Source organism: Mobula birostris, chromosome 7 (genome assembly GCF_030028105.1).
Source record: "Mobula birostris isolate sMobBir1 chromosome 7, sMobBir1.hap1, whole genome shotgun sequence".
Classification (NCBI taxonomy): Eukaryota; Metazoa; Chordata; class Chondrichthyes; order Myliobatiformes; family Myliobatidae; genus Mobula; species Mobula birostris.
Window position 1 is genome coordinate 127,375,027 of NC_092376.1, and position 24,892 is coordinate 127,399,918.

The following is a 24,892-nucleotide window of genomic DNA, read 5'->3' on the forward strand; positions in this document are numbered from 1 at the left end:
CCTTTTTCCTGTGCTCTTTTATTCCTGGCTTTGTTTATTGGTTTTATCTTTACAATCTACTTCTTGTCTTTCATCTTCACTGTCTTAATGCAACATGGTGGCTTCTGTGTTGGACCTTCTAGTCTTCCATTGTGCAACATAAATAGGTAACAAAATGTTGTCCCTTTTATAGGAAACCAACCTTAAAATCACAAACAAGAGAAAATCTGCAGATGCTGGAAATCCAACTTTAAAATGCTAATTCGTTCACCTTTATGTTCGTTAATTACTCTGCTTATGGCTGTAATGTATATCACTGATATTGCTGAACTGCCAACTCTGACAGCTCACTTACGCATACCATCTGCTGCAAATGATTCTATCCACCCAGTCATCTAGCTGTACTTTTGGTACTAATTAGGAACAGCACTAATTAGCTATCATCTAACACAGAATATGATTTTCTATATATAACATTTGGAGTTGGAGTATGCAGTTGGAAGACCTCCAACCATCAACCAATGGATATCAGTATCTTCAGCAAAATTGGTCCACATCACTCAAAGCAGAGCTACAACTGTATCTAGATATTCTCCTAACCACTATAAGCACATTTGACTAAACGCTGGCTCATTCTTTGACTGACTAAAGAACTAACAGAAAAGGAAAAATTAGATGAAACTGCACAGAATTATTTAAAATTAATCGTGAGCAAAAATAATCTTAAAAAGAGAACCAGGCATACTAAAATAAAATAGTGTGAATAGAAGCATGCCTTAAAAAAAACCTTGATGCTCAAATTTCAAAGTCCAAGGTAAATTCGTTATCAAAGTGCATATATGTTACCATATAATACCTTGAGACTTATTTTATTCCAGGCATTTGTAGTGGAATAGAGTAATACAATAGAATCAATGAGAGACAAACAACTATTGTGCAAAAGAAGGCAAACTGTGCGAGTAAGCAAGCAAATAAATAAATAAACAATAATGAGAACAGGAGCTGTAGAGTCCTTGAAAGTGAGTTGTGGAATCGATTCAGAGCTACGCTAATTCATGTAATTCGTGCCTACCTTTTATAACTTGAAAATATTCCTCACACTAAATACTTCCTTGCCAAGGAAAGAAACTCAAATCCTTTTCTTATCAGTCACTCAATCAACTTCCCTTTTAGCTGACTCTATTTTTTATTTTCCTTCTCCAGTTGCTATTTCCAAAGACACTATTATTTCTACCAGGTGGAGGGTTTGATGCCTCATGATGGGTCACTTATGTAGACTTAGAAATCTGCTGCCAGAGCTGCCATTGTAGATATGTCCTTGGAGGCTTGGCTTGGTTTCCCAATGATTGCATGCAAAAAGGAAAAACACATCTGGTTTTAAAATTTAGTTAGGTAGACACAAAATGAATCAAGGTGATATTTATTTATTTGAATGCAACAGAATTCATAAATTGGAGGTGCAAAGGAACTTGGGAGTCCTTGTGCAGAATTCCCTGAAGACTAACTTGCAGGTTGAGTCAGTGTTAGTGATGGTATCAGCCTATATGGCATCAGTAAGGATGAATCAGCATGTATGAAGGAGATTAAAAGTCTGGCTGAGTGGTGCAAAAACAAGCAATGTCAGCAAGACCAAGGAACTGATTATTGACTTCAGGAGGAGGATACAAGAAGTCAATGTGCCTGCCCTCATTGAAGGATCAGAGGTAGAGGGGGTCAGAAACTTCACGTTTCTTGGTGTTATTATCTTGGAAGACCTGTCCTAGACCTAGAATGCAAATGCAATCATGAAGAAAGCACAGCAGCACCTCTACTTCCTAGCAGTTTGCAAAGATTCAGCATGACTTCTAAAACTTTGACAAACTTCTATAGATGTGTAGTGGCGTGTACATTAACTGGCTGCATGACAGCCTAGTATGAAATGATCCCTCTAATTTGTAATGACCAGTGTGTGCAAAAATCTTGTGCTGTGCAATTATTTGCCCAGTGACAACAATATGTGTGCATGGAATTTTTAAGTGGAAGTGAACCTGAAGCTATTCTAAGGATAATAAACTACCGTGTCCTGTTTGCTGTTCATTGTTTAAAAGAAGTAAAATAATACATATCAATGAGACTTACTTTTCATATACATCTTCTGCTGCTTCATTAAACCATTCCACTTTAAATGATCTGGTACGCTTTTGTGCTTCATACCCTTTGCTTCTTTGGAATTCAACATAGTGGATCAATTATTTATTCAATAAAAGCAGTATAAATAAGTCAGTTCTAAAATCTGCAGACAATTCATTGCAAACTCCACGTTGTCAACGTTGTCTGCATCAGAAAATGGAAAAGCAAATTTGATTATGTACGATTGTGAAATATACTTAACGTGCTAACAAGGTAGATGGTGACAACCTTTTATGCAAATTCCTTTGTTCACTCGTTGCAAAAGATGAGTGTGTGTGTGCACATGCACGCATCTTAGAGGGAACAATGCTGGTATCATAAAACCAACGCCCTTGAATGGAATAATCATATATAAAGTAATGGACAAACCCCAATCCATCAACGGTAAAGCCCTCCCAGCCACTGAGCACATCTACACGAAATGTTGTCTCAGGAAAGCAGCATCTAACGTCCAAAACATGCTCTGTTCTCAAAGCTGCCATCAAGAAGAAAGTACAGCAGCCTCAGGAAGTACACCACCAGGTTCAGGAACAGTTATTACCCCTCAGCCATCAGGCCCTTGAACCAAAGTGGATAACTTCACTCAACCTTACTTGCCCAATCATTGAAATATTCCCATAAACTATTGATTCATTTTCAAAGACTCTTCATCTCAAGATCTTGATATTTATTGTATATTTATTTATCATTATTATTATTTCTTTCTTTTTGTATTTGCACAGTTTGTTGTCTTTTGCATATTAGTTGAATGCCAAAGTTGGTGCGGTCTTTCATTGGTCCTATTATGTTTATTATTCAATTATGGATTTTCTTGAGTATGCCCACAAGAAAATTAACCTTGGGTTTGTATATGGTGATATATATGTACTTTGATTAAAATAATACTTTGAACTTTAAATTTGAACTTTGTAATGCAATGTTTGCATTCATTTCAACGGGACTAGAATATAAACGCATAATGTAATGCTGAGCTTTATAAGGCATTGGTCAGACTGAACCATAGAAACCATAGAAACTACAGCACAGAAACAGGCCTTTTGGCCCTTTTTGGCTGTGCCGAACCATTTTCTGCCTAGTCCCATTGACCTGCACACGGACCATATCCCTCCATACACCTCCCATCCATGTATCTGTCCAATTTATTCTTAAATGTTAAAAAAGAACCCACATTTACCACCTCACCTGGCAGCTTATTCCATACTCCCACCACTCTCTGTGTGAAGAAGCCCCCCCCCCCAATGTTCCCTTTAAACTTTTCCCCCCTCACCCTTAACCCATGTCCTCTGGTTTTTTTCTCCCCTTGCCTCAGTGGAAAAAGCCTGCTTGCATTCACTCTATCTATACCGATCATAACTTTATATACCTCTATCAAATCACCCCTCATTCTTCTACGCTCCAGGGAATAAAGTCCTAACCTATTCAACCTTTCTCTGTAACTGAGTTTCTCAAGTCCGGGCAACATCCTTGTAAACCTTCTCTGCACTCTTTCAACCTTATTTATATCCTTCCTGTAATTTGGTGACCAAAACTGAACACAATACTCCAGATTCGGCCTCACCAATGCCTTATACAACCTCATCATAATATTCCAGCTCTTATACTCAATACTTTGATTAATAAAGGCCAATGTACCAAAAGCTCTCTTTACGACCCTATCTACTTGTGACGCCACCTTTAGGGAATTTTGTATCTGTATTCCCAGATCCCTCTGTTCTACTGCACTCCTCAGTTCCTTACCATTAACTCTGTATGTTCTACCTTGGTTTGTCCTTCCAACGTGCAATACCTCACATTTGTCTGTATTAAACTCCATCTGCCATTTTTCAGCCCATTTTTCCAGCTGGTCCAAGTCCCTCTGCAGGCTCTGAAAACCTTCCTCACTGTTTACTCCACCTCCAATCTTTGTATCATCAGCAAATTTGCTGATTCAATTTACCACATTATCATCCAGATCATTGATATAGATGACAAATAACAATGGACCCAGCACTGATCCCTGTGGCACACCACTAGTCACAGGCCTCCACTCAGAGAAGCAATTTTCTACCACCACTCTTTGGCTTCTTCCATTGAGCCAATGTCTAATCCAATTTACCACCTCTCCATGTATACCTAGCGACTGAATTTTCCTAACTAACCTCCCATGCGGGACCTTGTCAAACCTGGAGTTTCATGAGTAGTGTTGGGCTCCTTTTCTAAGAAAGGATGTGCTGACATTGGAGAGGGTCGAGAAGATGTTCCTGAGAATGATCCTGGAAATGAAAAGTGGCCCGAAACATTTTCTTTACACTTTGCCATAGATGCTGCCTCGCTTGCTGAGCTCCACCAGCATTTTGTGTGCATTGCTCGGATTTCCAGCACCTGCAGATTTTCTCTTGTTTGTATAAGGAATGTTTAATAGCTCTGAGCCTGTACTCGCTAGAGCTGAGAAGAATGAGGGGAGGATCTCATTGAAACCTATTGAAAATTGAAAGACCTAGATAGAGTGGACTTAGAAAGGCTGTTTCTAATAGTGGGAGAGTCTAAGAGGAATTTAACCAGGGGGTGGTGAATCTGTGGAATTTATTGCCTCAGAAGGCTATGGAGACCATTTCACTGGGTATATTTAAAGCGGAGGTTGACAGGTTCTTGATTAGTAAGGCCATCAAAGGTACAGGAAGAAAGCAATGGGGTTGAGAGGGATAATAAGTTAGCCATGGTGAAATTACAGAGAAGACTCAATGGCCAAATGGCCTAATTCTGCACCTATGTTTTATGTTCTAAACCGTAATCAGTGAAACACAAACATAAGGATTTCGCAAGTACCTAGTACTTTCCATACAAAAGAATATATTAATAATTTGTACAAGATTACAAAAAGCTTTTTCTTAAATTAATTTATGTGTCTCCCTGTCAAGATCCAGTCTGTGAAGTCCGCGTTCCGGTTCACGGTCCGGTCTGTGGTCTCCGGCCTCTGAGTCTTCCGGCTGTCCTTTGTTTCAGTTGGACTTAATCATAGGCGCTTGATGCTCGTTTTGGGGCTGGGAATATAAGTAGCCCTGGGTTTAAGAGTGGTTGCTGGTTTGTCTCATTAGTATCCCGTCCTTGGCTCCGTGGGGTAAGTAAAGCTGGCTTTGCTGTTACCCTGCGGTTGGATCTGTCCCTTCCTGTCTTTGCCTCTGTTGGGTAAGCCATGCCGCCTTTGCTGTTACCCTGAGGCTGGACTGTTCCCTTCCCTTCCCCTTCCATCTGGAGCCTTGCCCGCAACCTTAGTCTGGAGCCTTGCCTGCAATCTTGTCAAGTTCTACCACTGGAGTGAGAACAGAGCCTTGCTGTGTCAAGATAAGGAACTGTCTATCGTTGAGTTGGAACTGTCTCTGTGTCCATGCCTTCGCTAGGTAGGTCTGGCCTTTTGCCACTACCTAGTGTTGGGAACAGTCTCTGTGCCCACGCCTGCACTAGGTAGGTCCGGCCGTTTGCCACTACCTCGTGTTGGGAACTGTCTCATCATGTTCAGCATTCTGTGTAGAGCCCTGGCCCCAAGTCCTGTTCCCAAGGAGGGGTCCTGGCTCTGTGTTCCATGCCCCTGTGTTCCTGTCTCTCAAGTCCAAGGCTCTGTGTTCCCGTGCTCTAGACTAAGGCTCTGTATCCCTGTCCTTCCCAAGACCAAGGCTCTATGTTCTGCGTTCCTGTCATCCCACGTCCAAGGTTCCGAGGTTCCTGTCATCCCAAGTCCAAGGCTCGGCTGTTCCTGAATACCAAGTCAAGGCTTCGTGTTCTCGTCCTGTCCATGTGCCTCGTCCTGTGCTGGAGTTCTCTCGTCTTGCCCAGGAGTCTCTCATTCTGTCCTGTAGCCTCGCCTAGTCCTGTCTCCCAAGACCACATCATGTCTTCGCCTAGTTCCGGAGTCTGAGCCTGAGTCAAGACCCAGGTTCTGGGTCCTTGTCCAATCTCTGGCTTGGAGTCAAAACCCAAGCCTTGTCATGTCCTTGCCTCAAAGAACCCAAGCCTTGTCATGTCCTCGCCTAGTTCCGGGGTCCGAGCTCGAGTCAAGACCCAGGTTTTGGGTCCTTATCCAGCCTCTGGCTTGGAGTTCAAGCTCAGGCTTCTAGTTCCCTGTTCCTAGTCCTGGTCCCGCTTGTCTAGCCAATGCCCTAGCCAAAGTCTGTGTTCTTGTCCCAGCTCTCTAGTCAAGTCCTGTTTCTAGTACTTCAGTGTCTGTGCCTTGCATTTGGGTCCGTTCCCAGCATCCCCCTTATGACACTCCCTAATTAGCAAAAAAGAGATAATCTTGGTACACATGACAATAATAAACTGAAGCTAAACAAGTAGCTCCATTTTGTTGAACGTACTCACCAAAGTTACAGTACACTCTTTGTAACACACATACAAGTTGCTGGTGAATGCAGCAGGCCAGGCAGCATCTCTAGGAAGAGGTGCAGTCGACGTTTCAGGCCGAGACCCTTCATCAGGACTAACTGAAGGAAGAGTGAGTAAGGGATTTGAAAGTTGGAGGAGGAGGGGGAGATCCAAAGTGATAGGAGAAGACAGGAGGGGGAGGGATGGAGCCAAGAGTTGGACAGGTGATAGGCAAAAGGGATACCAGAGGATCATGGGACAGGAGGTCCGGGAAGAAAGACAAGGGAGGGGGGGGGAACCCAGAGGATGGGCAAGGGGTATATTCAGAGGGACAGAGGGAGAAAAAGGAGAGTGAGAGAAAGAATGTGTGTATAAAAATAAGTAACAGATGGGGTACGAGGGGGAGGTGGGGCATTAGCGGAAGTTAGAGAAGTCGATATTCATACCATCAGGTTGGAGGCTACCCAGACGGAATATAAGGTGTTGTTCCTCCAACCTGAGTGTGGCTTCATCTTTACAGTAGAGGAGGCCGTGGATAGACATATCAGAATGGGAATGGGATGTAGAATTAAAATGTGTGGCCACTGGGAGATCCTGCTTTCTCTGGTGGACAGAGGGTAGGTGTTCAGCAAAGTGGTCTCCCAGTCTGCGTTTTGTCTCGCCAATATATAAAAGGCCACATCGGGAGCACCAGACGCAGTATATCACCCCAGCCGACTCACAGGTGAAGTGTCGCCTCACCTGGAAGGACTGTTTGGGGTCCTGAATGGTGGTAAGGGAGGAAGTGTAAGGGCATGTGTAGCACTTATTCCGCTTACATGGATAAGTGCCAGGAGGGAGATCAGTGGGGAGGGATGGGGGGGACGAATGGACAAGGGAGTTGCGTAGGGAGTGATCCCTGCGGAATGCGGGGGGGGGGGGGAGGGAAAGATGTGCTTAGTGGTGGGATCCCGTTGGAGGTTGTGGAAGTTACGGAGAATAATATGTTGGACCCGGAGGCTGGTGGGGTGGTAGGTGAGGACCAGGGGAACCCTATTCCTAGTGTGGTGGTGAGAGGATGGAGTACACTCTTTGTGGTGAGATTGACCCAGTTGGGTGACCCTGTTAAGGTCAAAGCAATTAGCTCCGAGAATTGGTCCTAAATGGTCCAGGTTTTGGCAAGATGAGAATGTGCTATCATACCCCTTGCATTTGCCTTCTGGTTGGTGGGGTAGATTTTGAGGAGACAATTTGAATCACTGCCTTGATAATCTGATTCAGATCTATTCTCAGAGCTCCAGTTCACTATGTGTCTTATGAAGCAATCACCGTATCGTATCCAATGCTAAGTTGCTTGCATATTCTTAAAATTTAGCAATTTAATGTAGTATCTTCCAAAGATTGGTGTCATACCATCCCTGTCAACTAAGTTCTGAAATACTTGTCCTTCTCCCACCATTCATGTAAGTTAATTTCTGACCTTTTCATTTGGACGCATACTGTATTGTTTTCTGCCACAGACTCTTTGTTACTCAAAATGTTATGGTGTTCTTTATTTGCAATTGGAGAAACTTTAATATTTTTTTCCATTCCTTTAAGTATTTTTGTGAATTCAATAGACCTTGAAGGAATCCACATGCCAAAATGGAATTTGAGAATGTTGATCTTTATATATAAGTGATAAAGAGGCATTGTTATTTGGAGATTATAAAATCATTGCATGAGTTAATTCAATGGTTAACAAGGTATTTGCAGTTTTATTTTGTGGTCAAGTGGAGTGGAATAATGTAATAAAATTGTTCCTATTTCTTCTAAATAACAATTCTTTGAATTATTCTATGTAATGGACATGAAGCGAAATAACTTTTGATGATCTTTTTTCAAAAAAATATGGCAATGCTGGGTTAGATAAAGTCAATGAGAGTAAACCATCAAACCAGCTTTTGTGAGTTGTGCAAAAAAAAAGACAGTTGAGAATATTGGTGGAAATAGAGAAAGCACTTAATTAACTGCCCTTTACTGATTAGAAAGCAGAGGGATATAGAAAAACTATGCAGGAATGGTAAGAAAAGAGGAGGATCAATTCTAGTGGTAATAAGTTAGCTTATCAGAACTAATTGGTCCATCCTTTACACTTCATTAGGTTTCAAAGACTCATAGCATCAAAACAGGCCCTTCAACCCAATTTGAACATTCCGAATACCATGCTGACATGCATAAAACCTATTTACCTGTGTTTGGCCAATTTTCTTCTAAAACATTCTTTTTTTTTGCTATACCAGTAACTTACAGAAACATTCAACATTGAAGTACATTCATTGGCATATATTCACTGCACATACTGCATATATTATGTAGTATGCTGCAAATTCTTGTTTCTGGTGCTAATAGTCTTAAGAAGTTTTGGTTCTAGTCTTAGTTATAGTATAGTTAATTAAAGTAATGAATTACTGTCTTGATTACAGCTTACAATTCTAGAATTTTAAAAAAAAGTTCTACAAAGGATAATGATTAGCACAATGCTTTATGGTACAGGTAACTGGGATAAAATTCCCACGGCTGTGTCTACGTTCTCCAAGTGATCATGTGGGTTTCCTTCAGGTGCTCTGGTTTCCTCCCACAATCCAAAAACATACAGGTTGGTAGGTTATTTGGTCATTGAAAATTGTTCTGTTATTAGGCTAGGATTAATTTGGGGAATTGCTGGGCGGTGTGACTTGAAGGGCTGGAAGGTCCTATTCTGTGCTGTATCTCAATAAATAAATAAACGTATTACATCACATTTTGATTAATATTAAGACATTTTATTTTTCATAATTTTTCAGTAGCTTGTTTTCTGTGCATGCTTTCAAATCATTTTGGGGATTGTGGAGGTGCTATTTGATGAAGTGCTGCTTGTTGCTACCTGTTTATAGACAAGGCTCATTTATGATCATACACCTCTTGCTAAATAGATACTTCGCTGTAGTATAATATCAACAAACAACTGAATTACTCCTGGTTCCTTACTTCTGCAGACCAGCCTCGCCCTCTCATTCTAGGAGAAGGTTTTGTAGGTTTCATATCAAAACCCAACACAGTTGCCTAACCAAAGCAAAACTTCAAAAGACCATAAATCATGTAACAACTCTGTGTTCCCTTTTTATTGGAGAAGAAATTTGCCTAAACAGGCTCTGCATACAAAAAATGGAGTCAATTCCCACCACACCAACCCCCACAACCCCTACCCTCCACATTGAAATTGCAAGGTTTCACCAAATGTGTTGGCTCAGGGAGGCTCTCAAATTTGCCTTACAATCTTGAGCACACAGATCTTGATAGATTTGTTTTTTTTTAACACAAAGTACTCACAATTCCTAGAAAATGGCATACATACAGCAGTAAACAATTAAATGGTTCAATAAGAGTTCCTTAAAATAGCAAGCAGCTACAAAAAGACGGCAGCTAGCCATCTCTCTTAGCATTTAATTGCAGGTAGTAAATTCGCGTTGAGTTTTATTACATAAATGCAACACATTGTCACACTAATAATATTATGGAGAGCTTTTAAATTAAAAACAAAATAATTATATGTACTCAAATCTGCTGATTCATAGATGACTTTTATTTGTGATTCTGAAAATTAATTTTCACAGAACTTGAAGCTTAACCTAATGGATGTAATTTCAAGTGCATTTTGGTCAATAGGATAGGTCATCAGTATATCGATATGTCTTAGAAAGTAAAGAACCGCTAATGTGAAATGAACAATTATCATACGACGAACATTTGATAGCTCTGTATTTGCTGGTATTTAGAAGGATGAGGGGGGAATCTCATTGAAACCTTTCGAATGTTGAAAGGCCTAGACGTGGTCGATGTGGAAAGGATGTTTACCGTAGGGGAGTCTCGAACAAGAGGGCACATCCTCATGATAGACAGCCATCCACTTAAAAAATCTTACTCCTCAGATCCCTTTTAAAACTTCTTCGTCTCACAGGAAACAAGTGCCATTTTGTTTTTGACACCTCATCTATGGAAAAAAGAATTTGACCATCTAGCCCAGCTATGATTCTTCTAATTGTATGTACATCCATTGGGTCACCCTTCAGTGATCAGCAAGGGAGAACAACCTTACCTCATTGCTAGAGTCTCCCAATTCAGGCAACATCCTATTGAGTCCCCTCTGCATGCTCTCCAGCAGAATCATATCCTTCATTTTGTGTGGCAAACAGAAATGTGCACAATAGTCCAGGTGTGGATTAATCAGTATTTTGTAAAGTTGTAACATAATGTCCAAACTTTTATATTTTATTCTCAAACATACGAAGGCAACCATACCACAAATCTTTCCACCAACCTTTCTGCTTGTGAAACTACTTTCAGAAAAATATGGTCTTGAATTCCAAGGTCCCTCTGTTCATCAGATCCATTAGTGCATTCCCATTAACTGTACATGTCCTATTCCCGTTTAACTTCCCTTAATGCACAACCTAACACTTGACCGGATTAAATTCCATCTGTCAACGCCTTGCAGAATTTTCCATCTGATCTCTATCCTGCTGCAGTGTTAGACAACCTTCCTTGTCAACAGCATCAACTTTCATGTTATTTGAAGATAAAAGTAAGGTAGCTTGAGTGGTTGAAACCATGCATTAGTAATCCTATTAATATACCTAGTTCTACTCCTTAGCACTTCATGTATTAATCTAACTTCTATTTTACTGAATTCCTTCTTTCAGTGGGAAGTTTCTGCACCTGTTGGATACTCTTAAAGAGGAAGCCAAGAAAGAGAGATAAGAATCCACAGAAAACACCATACTATTTTGAACTTTGCACAACTTTGTTTCTCTTATTAATAAAAGATTTATTTCACTGATATACAATTTCTCAATTATTATCTTTGTTCTCAATTTCCATAATTGATTTTAAACATCAGCATCTTATAACTGTTCAGTTTGTAAGTGTATTTTAATTTTTTTATTTTACAACTTGATGTATTATGGAAATGGAAACATAATATCCATGATGGAATGACAGAGCAGACCTAATGGGCCGAATGCATTATGATCGCACAACTCTCAGACTTCAGAGGGTATTTATCTTCAATACAAGCAGTGGGCATGATGCCATATAATTATTTATTCCCAAATTCCTCACATCCTCTTTCCTTGATTCTTGTACCCAGTCAGTTCCTAAAGGTGAGCAGATTTCCTGGCTCAATCTCTTTCAGTTTAACAACCCTCTATGTGAATAAGTCTGATAGTTCAATGTGTATGACCATGAAAGGAGAATCGAATGGCATGGAACACATTTTTAATAATTCCTAGAAATATATTTGTGAGGTAGTTAAATTATAAAGATATGGGCATTGCAAAATTTACAGTTAATGTCTGAATTTGATTTAGCACTTATACTGAAAGTAGAATATGTCAACAAAGGTTGGGATTGATAAAAGCAAAACTTCAAATTATTTTGGATTTGTGACAGAGGAAATTTGAAAGATGTTCTGAGATTAGCCTCCAGACAAAGGACACAGCGTCACCAGATGCTGCCGGGATTCACACAGGTATAGTTTTATTCTTCTTTGCTCAGTGTGCATAAAAAACATTGAGCTCAGCTGGGAGTGAAGCATTTTGCTTTTTCATTCAAAGTATAAAAATAATTTGCTTTTATTTAAGATTAACAATTCAAGGATCATCTAAGCATAGAATGGAAAAATATGCAACTGATGAGGCAGGCAGTAAATGTTCATTAAAATAAAATATGACCAGACGAAGGAAATTTTGGAGAGTTTGTTTGCAGGTAAGATTTACCTCTGCATAGAGGGAAGCATTCATCCAAGAAATAGCAAGAGTTCAAGCACAATGTATAAAAACCAGAGTAACAAGTTATAGGGATTCCTAGATGCTGATAGATATTGAGGATTGGATAAAGCAAATTCAGGAAGCAAATGACAGGCATAGGGAACAAGTGACAGGGGAGATCAGTAAGAATATAAAAGGTGTTGGGACAGACTTAAAAATGAAATTAGGAAGGCCAAGCTGGTTCAGGAGAGATCACTGTCATAAAGGATTATGGTCACAATGAAGGTGCCTGATAAGTATAGACCAAAAAGTAATCAGGACAAAAGTACAGTCTATTGCTGATGAAAAGCATAGATAATGTGAATTCTTTCCCCAGGGTACAAATATTGAATACTCAAGGGCATAGCTTTAAGGTGAAAGGGAGAAAGATTGAAGGGAATGTGTGGGGCAATTTTTTTACACAGAGAGTGGTTGGTGCCTACAGCACTCTGCCAGAATTGGTACTAGAGGCTGATATGATAGTGGCATACATGAGCTTTTTAGATAAGCCAAGAATGAAGGGTATGAATACAGGCAGAAGGGATTATTATAAATTTGGTATCATGCTCAGCGCACACATTGTGGACTGAAGGGGCTTTATTGTGCTGAAATATTCTATGTTCTATTAAGGACAAAATGGCAGATCAAAAGCTGTGGATGAACCAGGAGATTTGTGGCCTGGTAGGGCTAGATGGGTGGCATTCAAGACCGCTGATCCAGAAGTACACAAGAAGTCCAGGTAAGACCTATGGAAGGCTATTTTAAAGGCGAAAAACAATTCTGATTGAGGTTAGAGATGAACTGGATGCATGTCAACTCTGGCAGAGTTTGCAGGCTATTACTTCCTACAAAGTGAAACCTAACATCATGAATGGCAGACATGCTTCACTCCCAGCTGAGCTCAATGCTTTTTATGCACACTGTGCAAAGGAGGATAAAACTACACCTGTGTGAATCCTGGCAGCATCTGATGACTCTGTGTCCTTTGTCTGGAAGCTAATGTCAGAACATCTTTCAAGAGGGTGAACCCTGGCAAGGCATCAGGCCTGAATGGTGTACCTGGTGGGGCTCTGAAAACCTGTGCCAACCAGCTGGCGGAAATGTTCAAAGACATCTTCAATCTCTCACTGCTGCCTTTGAAGGTTCACATCTACTTCAAAAGGGCGACATTCATACTAGTGCCCAAGAAGAGCAAGGTGAGCTGTCCCAATGGCTGTCGCCCAGTAGCACTCACATCTACTGTGATGAAGTGCTTTGAGAGGTTGGTCATGGCTAGAATTGATGCCTACCTAAGGAAGAAACTGGACCCACTGCAATTGCCTATCACCACAATAGGTCCACAGAGGACCTAATCTCTGCAACCTCACTGGCTCTCCACTTGGCCTAGATCACCTGGACAATAGCAAAACCTATGTCAGGCTGCTGTTTATTGACTACAGCTCAGTGATCAACACAATAATGCCCTCAGTTCTAATAAACAATCTCCAATACCTGGGTCTCTGTACCTCCCTCTGTAACTGGATTCTTGACTTCCTCACAGTCTGTGCAAATCGGAAATCAGATCTCCTCCTCACTGACAATTAACACTGGTGCACCTCAAAGATGCTTTGCTCATGATTGTGTGCTTAGACACAACTCAAGCGGCATCTACTGTATACATTTGCTGAAGACAGAACTATTGTTGGCAGAATTCAAACTGTGATGAGGAGGGGTACAGGAGCGAGATAGATCAGCTGGTTGAGTGGTGTCCCCACGACATTCTTGCACTCAATATCAGCAAGACCAAAGAATTGATTGTGGACTTCAGGAGGGAGAAGTTGAGGGAACATATACCAGTCTGCATCGAGGGACCTCTATTTTGTGGTGGGCAGCTTTCTTCCCAAACACACCTTCCACTTTTCCACCACTACCAACAGCTTTTGTGCCACCACACCAGACAATATTATTGAAAAGAACAACCGCATTTGCTTTTTCCTCCATTCTCCAAATTATAAAAATCTGGTCATTACTTAATTGAATACATTTTTCTGAATTAATATATTTCACGGTTTATATTTGCATTTCAGTCAAAGCCTTATTCCCCAGATTTGTAAAAAGAAAGAAGTACCCGTTGCGAGCAGTCTGGAAGTAGATTTTCAACAGCTTCCAATAATAGTGCATGTTGTGCCTGCACTTCATGAAGCAGCAATATCAATGACCAGGGACTCAATTTTTAAATATCACATTACGCTGTAAAAGTAAGTGGCATGTGGCTTCAGGCAGTTGAATAGATGCAGTTTTAATGCTTAGTGCAATTGAGTAACAATGATAAACTATTTACTCTAAATCTATTTAATTTTATAGATTTTGGACTGGGACAGACTTTAAAAAAAATGTTTATTGAGATACAGTGTGGAATAGGCCCTTCCAGTCTTTAACCCTAGCCTAATCACTGGACAATTTACAATGCCCAATTATCATACCAACCTGTACGTCTTTGGGCTGTGGGAGGAAACTGGGACACTCGGAAGAAACCCACATGGTCACAGAGTGAATGTACAAACTCTCTATAGACTGCAGCAGGAAATGAACCTGGGTTGCCTGGGTTACTGTAAAGAGTTGTGCTAACCACTACACTACCATGCTGCCACTAATAGGAAAAATAGTAGCATTAAATCACAGCATCTCACTTTGAGATTTTTGATCAACTGACTGTTGGAGATAATGCATTATGATAGATAATCCTTGAACTAACACCCTCCTGTAACGGTATCTATCTGAAAGGATTTATGTTATGCTTTAGGATATATCTGCCTTGGAATTTACCACTGATCAGTTTTGCTAAATGTGTATCCAATCATGACAACATATCATCCTCTCTCTTAAATTGTATTCTATTGACTTTATTGTGCCACATTTTAGAGGAAGTGTAAATTGCACTGATGGATCTATTGATTTTGAACAAACCAGCTGGGGATGCTTTCTGGGCCATCACCTTTTGTGCTAGAAGATTAAGGAATTATTTTAAAACATGCCAGGATAATCAATCTTCTGTAATAACTTCTGGAATAAACATATATTAATGTTTATTTCAGAAGTTTTACTCAAAGAATAATTTTCCCTTCCTTTTTGCAATCTTTAAACTAGTCATCAGTGGAAGTGAAAAGCTTGGTGATGGGAATCTTGCCAGGGATCCCTATTGATTAAGAAGTGGGGGGGGGGGATCAATGCAAAGGGAGAGAGGCAGTTCAGGAAAGCAAGATGTAATCCACCCTCTCTTCAGCTTTACGGTAGCTGAATCAATGATTCTTTTGTGATCTTTTGTGCTCTCTCTCCTCCTCTCTCCCTCTGCCTCAGATGTAGTACCTGAATCTCACTATTATATCTCAGCCAGTGCACTTCATAATTTCAGTGAAAGCAGAGTTAAGAAGCCCACATATGCATTTGAAAGATAAACCTGTTTTGCAGCTCAGGACAACATCTGATAACAGCAATCATTATCTGGGTGACTGTGCATGGTAAATCCAAATATTCAAGCAGCCATGCACTATTAACACTTCACTCATCTCTCCATTTTGCCTTTTTGATTTTCACTCCTATTTGTCAAGCAAATTTACTGCACCTATAGAGGACCGGCTGGTGGTGTAGTGGCATCAGTGCTGGACTTCAGGGCGAGAGGTCTTGAGTTCAAATTCAGCTGGCTCCTGGTAAGAGCTGGTGTTCTCTTAAAAAAAAATTCACCCAGCAGAAGGCAATGGCAAACCACTTCTGTAACTTGCCTCATATGCGATTTCCCAGTACGCCAGAGTGGTGTGGAAGGAAATCGTCCGCTAACTGGAAATAATTCCAGATGCGACACACCTTTTTTATAGAGGTGAGGACATTAGTAATCCAGGTCTTTATAACCACTAGAAACAGAGTACCAGTATATCTTGTTCTCTGTCACAACAATATCTACCAATGTGCCAGCACAGTCTTGATGAAGGGTCCCAGCCCAAAACGTCGACTATTTATTCCCATCCATAGAAGCTGCCTGAACTGCTGAGCTCCTCCAGCACATTGTGTGTATTGCTCTAGATTGCAAGCAAGTGCAGTACCTCTTGTATCTACAGTTTACTGTTCGACTACGGAGTCTCTTTGACATATGCCTACCCTGAAAAATTTTAAACCTTCTCCCAGACCTGACGAAGGGTCTCGGCCCAAAAATTCATCTGTTTATTCCCATTCATAGATGTTGTCTGACTTGCCAGGCTCCTCCAGCACATTGTGTGTATGACCAAGATGATGTTGTCTTCATTCACTATCTATAGATTTATTTGTATGGTATATCCTATTATAGCTAAATAGGAAAGGGTGTTGTTATTCCATCAATCTGAGCTGGATAAGTTCAATATGATGCAACAATTTTGTTTATGTTTTAATTTTTGTGCTTCTTTATTCTGTCTATTGTCTTTAGGTCATATGTTTCCTTTTGAATGAATAAGATGACCTCCAATTTGATGTGTACTGTAAGCTGTATAATCTATTTATATCTCTGAGCTCACACAGAAAGATTACTGATACTTGGCAAATGGGTGTGACGATCCCTGCTGCCAGCCCATTAACTTTGTTGTTTCTCATGATCCCTGCTCTGTGGGGAAATAAACCAGTTTAATGATTTTTAAAAGAATTATTGCTTAAGAATCTGGAAGAATTCAGCATGTGTGAAGGCAAAAGGGCAAAGAACATTTCAGCTCAAGATCCTGCACCAGGACAGAGCATAGAGGGGAGATAGCCAGTGTAAAGAGGCAAGAGGAGGGATGAGCAGGGGCTGACAGGTAGATGAAGCCAGGGAGAAGGAGGAGAGGTGCAGTCAAGAGACAGTGAATGGTAGGTGATAGAGACAGATAAGGAATGAGAACAAAGAAAGGGCTTCATCTCCCTTCTTACCTGTTTTCACCTGTTTACTGCTGATCCTTGCCTCACTCCTTCATTTCTTTATATTAGTCATCTCCAATCCACAAACACAGTCTGAAATGCTGACCATTCTTCTGCCTCCACAAATGCAGCTGTCATAAGGGGGGCGTTGGAGGCGGGCACAAATGCAAGACACAGACACTGAAGTATAGGAAAAGGCCAGGACTAGAGACTAGAGACAAGAACACAGGCTTGGGCTAGGACATTGGCTAGGCAAGTGGGACCAGGACAAGGAACTGGGAACTAGGAGCCTAGGCTTGGACTCCGAGCTGGAGACCGGACAAGGACCCAGAACATGGGTCTTGACTCGAGCTCGGACCCCAGATCGAGGCCAGGGCATGACAAAGCCTGGGCTCCTCGAGGCCAGGGCATGATGAGGCCTGGGTTCTGAATCTGAGCCAGAGACTGGGCAAGGACCGAGAACCTAGGTCTTGACTCGGGTTCGGACTCCGGAACTAGGCGAAGACATAACGTGTTCTTGGGAGACAGGAACCTCAGAACACAAATCCGGAAGCCTTGAATTGGACAGGACGAGGTTCTTGGACGTGGCTTGGACAGGACAAGATGACCTCAGCACAAGACAAGGGACCCCACCACTGGGCTGGGCGAGGTACAAGGACAGGACAAGACCCTGAAGCCTTGACTTGGTCTTGGGAGACAGGAACACTGAGCCTTGGTAACCTTGAGAGACAGTTATCAGAGTGGTTTTAGAAAGGGAAGGAATTCCATGGACTCAGTGATAATGTTAGAGACTGAAATAAGGAAGGCCCAGGCAAATAGAGAGTCAGTAGTGGCAGTGTTCTTTGACATTGAAAAAGCCTATGATATGATGTGGAAGGAAGGATTATTAATTAAACTGCACAAGATGAGGGTTGGTGGGAGAGTTTTTAATTGGGTTAAAGATTTTTTGTTTGGTAGAAAAATTCAAGTTTGGATTGGATCAGAATTGTCAAAACAGTACATAGTGGAAAATGGCACACCTCAAGGTGGTGTGATTAGCCCGTTACTTTTCTTCCTTCAGTTAGTCCTGATGAAGGGTCTTGGCCTGAAACGTCGACTGCACCTCTTCCTAGAGATGTTGCCTGGCCTGCTGCGTTCACCAGCAACTTTTATGTGTGTTGCTTGAATTTCCAGCATATGCAGAATTCCTGTTGTTTAAGTATAGTTGGTATCAGCTTACAGTGGAATTTTCAACTTTTATCTTTAAGTGGTTAAAACCATGAAATGGCTAGCACGAGAGGGCACAGCTCAGAGAGGGAAGTAGGTACAGAAGGGATGTCAGGGGTAAGTTTTTTTTTACACAGAGTGGTGAGTGCATGGAATGGGCTTCCAGCAACGGTGGTGGAGGCAGATATGATAGGATCTCTTAAGAGACTCCTGGATAGGTACCTCGAGCTTTGAAAAATAGAGGGCTCTGGGTAACTTCTAAGATAAGGACGTGTTCGGCACAGCGTTGTGGGCCAAAGGGCCTGTATTGTGCTGTAGGTTTTCTATGATTCTATTAATGAATGGAGGTGTAACACCTGAAGCACCCAGCAGGCAGCACTGACACCTCCAAGAGCAATGGTGTCATGTTTTTGGGCAGAAATCCTCACCCCTAATCACTTGGGAGGAATCTCAATTGGATTACTAGACACACCTGAGACTGGTTGAGAGGTGCTTAAGGATGTCAGCTGCGTCTATCAGTTGGTCAGTTTTGACACTTGCTCTGCTGGTAAGAATCAGCTACTAGAGTTAGTCATTCTGCTGTGCTGATTCTGTGAAAAGACTTATCTGGGATCTAGCCAGTGAAACAACCCCTTTGTTTTGTGGACTGACTTGCCTGATTTTCCCCTGAAGCCTTTGATCTTGCGAGATAGCTCATCTGAAGCCTTTTGCTATGTACTCTCTGAACTCTCAAGTTGCCTGTGAATTTCAGTTTGAATGTGACTAACTGAATGTGACAAGACAGTTGCACTGAGTGCTTCTGACTGCTGAAGTAAAGTTTGAAGCCATTTGACCAACACCATAGCTGTTTTTATCTGTAATTGTGTTCAGACCCACCTGCACACAAAAGGACCACAAAAGGAATCAGGCATGCACAAGAAGTAAGGTTTGATGAAAAGCAGAGCACTTGGAGGGTTGAACACTAAGTGCTGGAGACAATAACAGAGATTTAGCTGTGTGAAGTCATGGGAGAATTTTTTAAAAAGGATAAATATTTGAAATAAGGAGAGTAAAATCTTTATCCATACTCAGGTTCATAGGTATAGCAGTAACTGGAGATGAGAACTTACAGTAAATTAAGATGTGGGCAACAATGTTTGAGATACACCAGAGATACTGCAGACCATTATATAACTGTCTGAATATCACTTTAGTTTTACATAACTCAAAATGTGCCAAATCACAACAAATTAAACTAAAAAGGGATACAGGATCAGATGATGTGCTGTCGTGGCATGATGTGGGAGCTGGTGGACTCCATTGTGGTTTCTGGTGACCACATCTGCTACAAATGCTGGCTGCTCAAGGAACTCAGGCTCATTGTTAGTGACCTGGAATCAGAGGTTTAAATGCTGTGATATACCAGGAATGGAGTAACTAACTCAGACACTGTGTTTCAGGAGGTAGTCACACTCATTAGATTAAATACAGGTATTTCAAATTTGGTCTATGGCCAGGGACAAGGGGGTGTGATTTAAATGAGGTAGGTAGGGGGAATTCCAGGGGTAGTGTTGGAGGAGCCCCAACCCTTGAGCTTGCCCAGCAGTTCTGAGGTTGTTGCTCTCTGTGAAGATGAAAGTGGGGGCTGTAGGAAGGGCGAGCAACCAAATCACAGCACCATGGATCATGGAGCCATTCAATGGGAGGGAGAGAAGAGAAATGTAGTTGTGATTGGGGGGTAGTATAGTCAGGGGAATAGACGCAATTCTCTATCGCGAGGATCGATAGACCTAAAGGCTGTGTAGTCTGCCTGGTGCTTGGGTTCAGCACATCTCATCCGACCTGCAGAGGAATTTTGAATGGGAGGGGAAAGATCCAGTTGCTATGGTCTATGTGGGTACCAATGACAAATGGAGAACAAGGAAAGATGTCTTCGAAGGGAGTTTGAACAGATAGATGTTAAATTAAAACGCAGAACCAAAAAGGTAACAGTCTCTGGATTGCTACCTGAGCCACATGCAAACTGACAAGGATAAAAGGACCCTAATGGCAGTTGTATACCGGCCTCCAAACAGCAGCCGGGATGTGGATTACAAATTACAGCAGGAGATCGAAAAGGCATGTCAGAAGGGAAATATCATGATAATCATTGGGATTTTAACATGAAAGGTGATTGGGAAAACAAGCCAGTACTGGACCTCAAGAGAGAATTTGTAGAATCAAGGTGAGTACAAATTACAATAGGAGATAGAAGAGGTATGTAAAATAGACAATGTTATGATGGTCTTGGGGGATGTCAAGATTGGTGCAATTCCAGTACCAGGCGGTGATACAGCCAGTTAGGATGCTCTCAATGGTGCTCCAGTAGCAGGTCTTGAAAATTTGGGGGTTCATGCCGAAGCTCTTCAGTTGCTTGAGATAGAAGAGAGAGTGCTGTGCCTTTATTGCAAAAGGGAAGGACAAAATGTTTAGAAAAGGGTAAGGATAAACTTACAGTAACATGGAAGCAAAATTAAAAATGGCAATGAATGCTGGACTGAAGGTGCTATATATGAAGGCATGCAATGTGCAGAATAAAGTAGATGATCTTGCACATAGTTAGAAGTTGGCATGCATGACATTGTGAGCATCACTGAGTGGTGGATGAAAGAATATCACAGTTGGTAGCTTAACATCCAAGGATACACATTGTATCAGAAGAACCGGCAGGTGAGTAGAGAGTGGAGCATGGCTCTGTTGGTTAAAAAAAATCCTTGGAAAGAAGGACACAAGATCAGAAGATATAGGATCCTTGTGAGTAGAGTTAAGAAACCACAAAGGTAAAAAAAAAAAAAGCTCTGATGGGAATTATATACAATACAGGCCTCCATGCAGTAGTCAGAAAGGTGAGTACAAATTACAATAGGAGATAGAAGAGGTATGTAAAATAGACAATGTTATGATGGTCTTGGGGGATGTCAATATGAAGGTAAATTGGGAAAATCCGGTTGCTGCTTGATCCCAACAGAAGGAATTAATAAACATGATTTTTTTTAAGAGCAAATTGTGGTTGAGCCCAATAGGGAAGGCAATTCTAGATTGAGTGTTGTGTTATGAACCAGATTTGATATGGGAGCTAAAGGTAAAGGATTTTTAAGGAGAGAGCAATCATAATATGACATAATTCACCCTGAAATTTGAAGGGGAGAAGCTAAAATCAAATGTATTACTGCTACAGTGGAGTGAAGGGAGCTACAAAAGCATGAGAGAGGATTGGCCAAATTTGATTGGAAGGAGATCTTATCAAGGGAGACGGCAGAAAAACAATTCAGAAGGTGAAGGATATTCATCCCAAGGTATTCTAAAGGGAGGATTGACAATGGATGTCAAAGGCAGCATAAAAGCAAAAGAGGCAAGAGTGGATATCAGACAACTGGAAAATGACACTGAAGGGTAAGTAATGAAACAAAGAAATGGCAGACCAATGTAAATATTTTGAGTCAGTCTTCTCTAATTGAAGACATCAGCAGTATGCCCGAAATTAGAAATTGAGAAGTGAGCTGAGTCACTTTTACTAAGGAGAAGGTGCTTGGAAAGCTGTAAGGTCTGAGGGTAGATAAGTCTCCTGGACCAGAGGGACTGCACTGCAGAGTTCTGAAAGAGGTAGCTGAAGGGATTGTAGAGACATTTGTAGTGGTTTTTCAAGAATCACACAATTGTGGAATGGTTCTGGAGGCTTGGAAATTGCAACTGTCTCTCCATTCTTCAAGAAGGGAGGGAGACAAAAGTCAGGAAATTATAGACCAGTTATCCCGCCTTCAGTGGTTGGGAAGGTGTTGGAGTCCATTATTAAGGATGAGATTTCAGTGTACTTGAAGGCACAAGATAAAATAAACCAAAGTCAGCATGGTTTCTTAAGGGGAAATCTTGCCTGACAAATCTATTGGAATTCTTTGAGGAAACGACAGGCAGGATAGACAAAGGAGAGTCAGTGGATGTTGTTTATCAGGATTTCAAGAAGGCCTTTGACAAGGTGTTGCACATGCGGCTGCTAAACAGGATGGAATCCATGGTATTACAGGAAGGGTATGAGTATGGATAGAAGACTGGTTGACTGGCAGGAGGAAAAGAGTGGGAATAAAGGTGGCCATTTCTGGTTGGCTGCCGGTGACTAATGGTGTTCCACAGAGGTCAGTGCTGGGACCACTTCTTTTCAATATTTAAATGTTAAAGATCTGGATGATAGAATTAATGACTTTGTGGCCAAGTTTGTGGATGATACAAAATAGGTCAAGGAGTGGATAGTGTTGAGTCTGCAGAAGGACTTGGACAGCTTAGGACAGTGGGCAGAGAACTGGCCAATGGAATGCAGTGTAAGGAAATGTATGGTCATACACTTTGGATGAAGGAATAAAGGTATTGACTACTTTCTAATTGGGGAGTAAATTCAGATATCAGAGGTGCAAAGGGACTTGGGAGTCCTACTGCAGGATGCCTTAAAATTTAATTTGCAGTGGTTAGGAAGGCAAATGCAATGTTGGCATTCATTTCAGTAGGACTAGAATATAGAAGCAAGGCTTTGGTTAGACTAAACTTAGAATATGGTGAGCAATTGTGGCCTCTTATCTAAGAAAGAATGTGCTGGCATTGGAGAGCGTCCACAGGAGGTTCACTGTAATTATCTTGGGAATGAAAGGGTTAACACATACTTGCTGGAATTTAGAAGAAAGAGGGGGAATCTCATTGAGATGTATTGAATATTAAAAGGCCTATACAGAGTGGCTGTAGAGAGTATGTTTCCTATCGTCAGGGAGTTTAGAACCCAAGGGCACAGTCTCAGGATACAAGGACATCCCTTTAGCACAGAGATAAGGAGGAATTCCTTTAGCCAGAGAGTAGTGAATCTGTGAAAATCATTGCCATGGATGGCATTGGTGGCTAAATCATCAGGTATAATTAGAGCGGAGGTTAATAGGTTCTTGATTAGTCAGGGTATCAAAGGTTATGGGGAGAGGGCAGGATCATAGGGTTGAGGGATAATAAATCAGTCATGATGAAATAATGGAGAGACTCAATGGCCTAAGTAGTTGAATTCTGCTCCTATGTCTTATGGTCTTATAGATATTGCCTTGAGCAATACACACAAAATGTTGGAGCGAACTTAGCAGGTCAGGCAGCACCCATGGAGAGAAACTTTTAGATGCACTTATGCATGCATCAAGTGAAAAATGTGGTGTGTTAGGAAATCAGTCAACAATCAACAATTACGTTACCGGTTGTCTGGTGTGAACCCAGATTCTGATCCATGCAAGTAGTCGTTTGTTGATTTAAGAAGATGACTGATAATACGTAGGTGAAGAGGAGGCTGCAGTGGGATTAAAGTTTAGGCAGATTGTTAGAACAGAATAAAAAAAATTCTGTGTGTACATTAAAGGTTTGAGAATAATAAAAAAATGTGCACTTAAAAAGAGAAAATTATTCCATTCTCTGTTTCTTATATATTTCCTTTCAATGAGTGCAAATCTTGACCAAAATGCTATTTGTTTTGTTGGATTATTAGCTGTAACGTGAAGAGATATTTAAAATGTTGTTGAAATAAAGGTGAGAGAAATATAGATTGAAGCAATGCTTCTAAGAACAATGAGTTGCAGTTCATGTTTTGAACAAGTGATGAACAAGTACTTATTATTCTGTTTAATAAGAATGCAGAAATACAAGGATGGCTTTCAGAACACTATTTAGATTCTGTAAAGACAAAACGCTTTCCTTTCTACTCTCACCCATCCTTTCCTCCATCTTGCCTCCACTTAGCCAACTCAGAATATTTAGAGCTCCCCAATATTTGAGATTCAGCACGTTTTACACTGACCCTTGGACTCACACAATTACAACTTAAAATCACTTAATCCTTCAGTAAACAGGATCAATTAAATCCGTAGAAAATGTGGCATGCAGATTAAAGTTTAACATGATGAAATACAGTCATGTGAAACTGGCTCAACTAATTTCAGTGTTTCAGTGTAAATTTAATACCTAAACTTGCCATTCATCTCAGACATATGAAACTACACAGAGGGTGATGGAGGGGGTGGGTGGGGAGGGAGGGAGAACAGGCTGCAGTTCCCAAACTTTGTACATAACATAGAACTGATCGGGAAATATGCATTTAGTACAGTGTAAATCAGCTCAACGTGAGTCTAGAGCTTTTTTTTGCTGCTTGGGAAAATGTATTATGAAATCAGGCAAATGATGAACTGTGGAAGTGTTGGCTGTGAAAGTGATTGACAAGTAGGTAGCTCTCCATCTGTGCATAATCTTCCGCCATCTGTAATTGCCAAGTATGAGTATTAGACAGTTCTGTGGTTGTTTTGACATTTACAAACTGAAATCAGCCTTGTGCTCATTCAACACACGTAAAAGTTGCTGGTGAACGCAGCAGGCCAGGCAGCATCTCTAGGAAGAGGTACAGTCGACGTTTCGGGCCGAGACCCTTTGTCAGGACCCAGTCAGGACCAGTCCTGACCAGTCCTGACAAAGGGTCT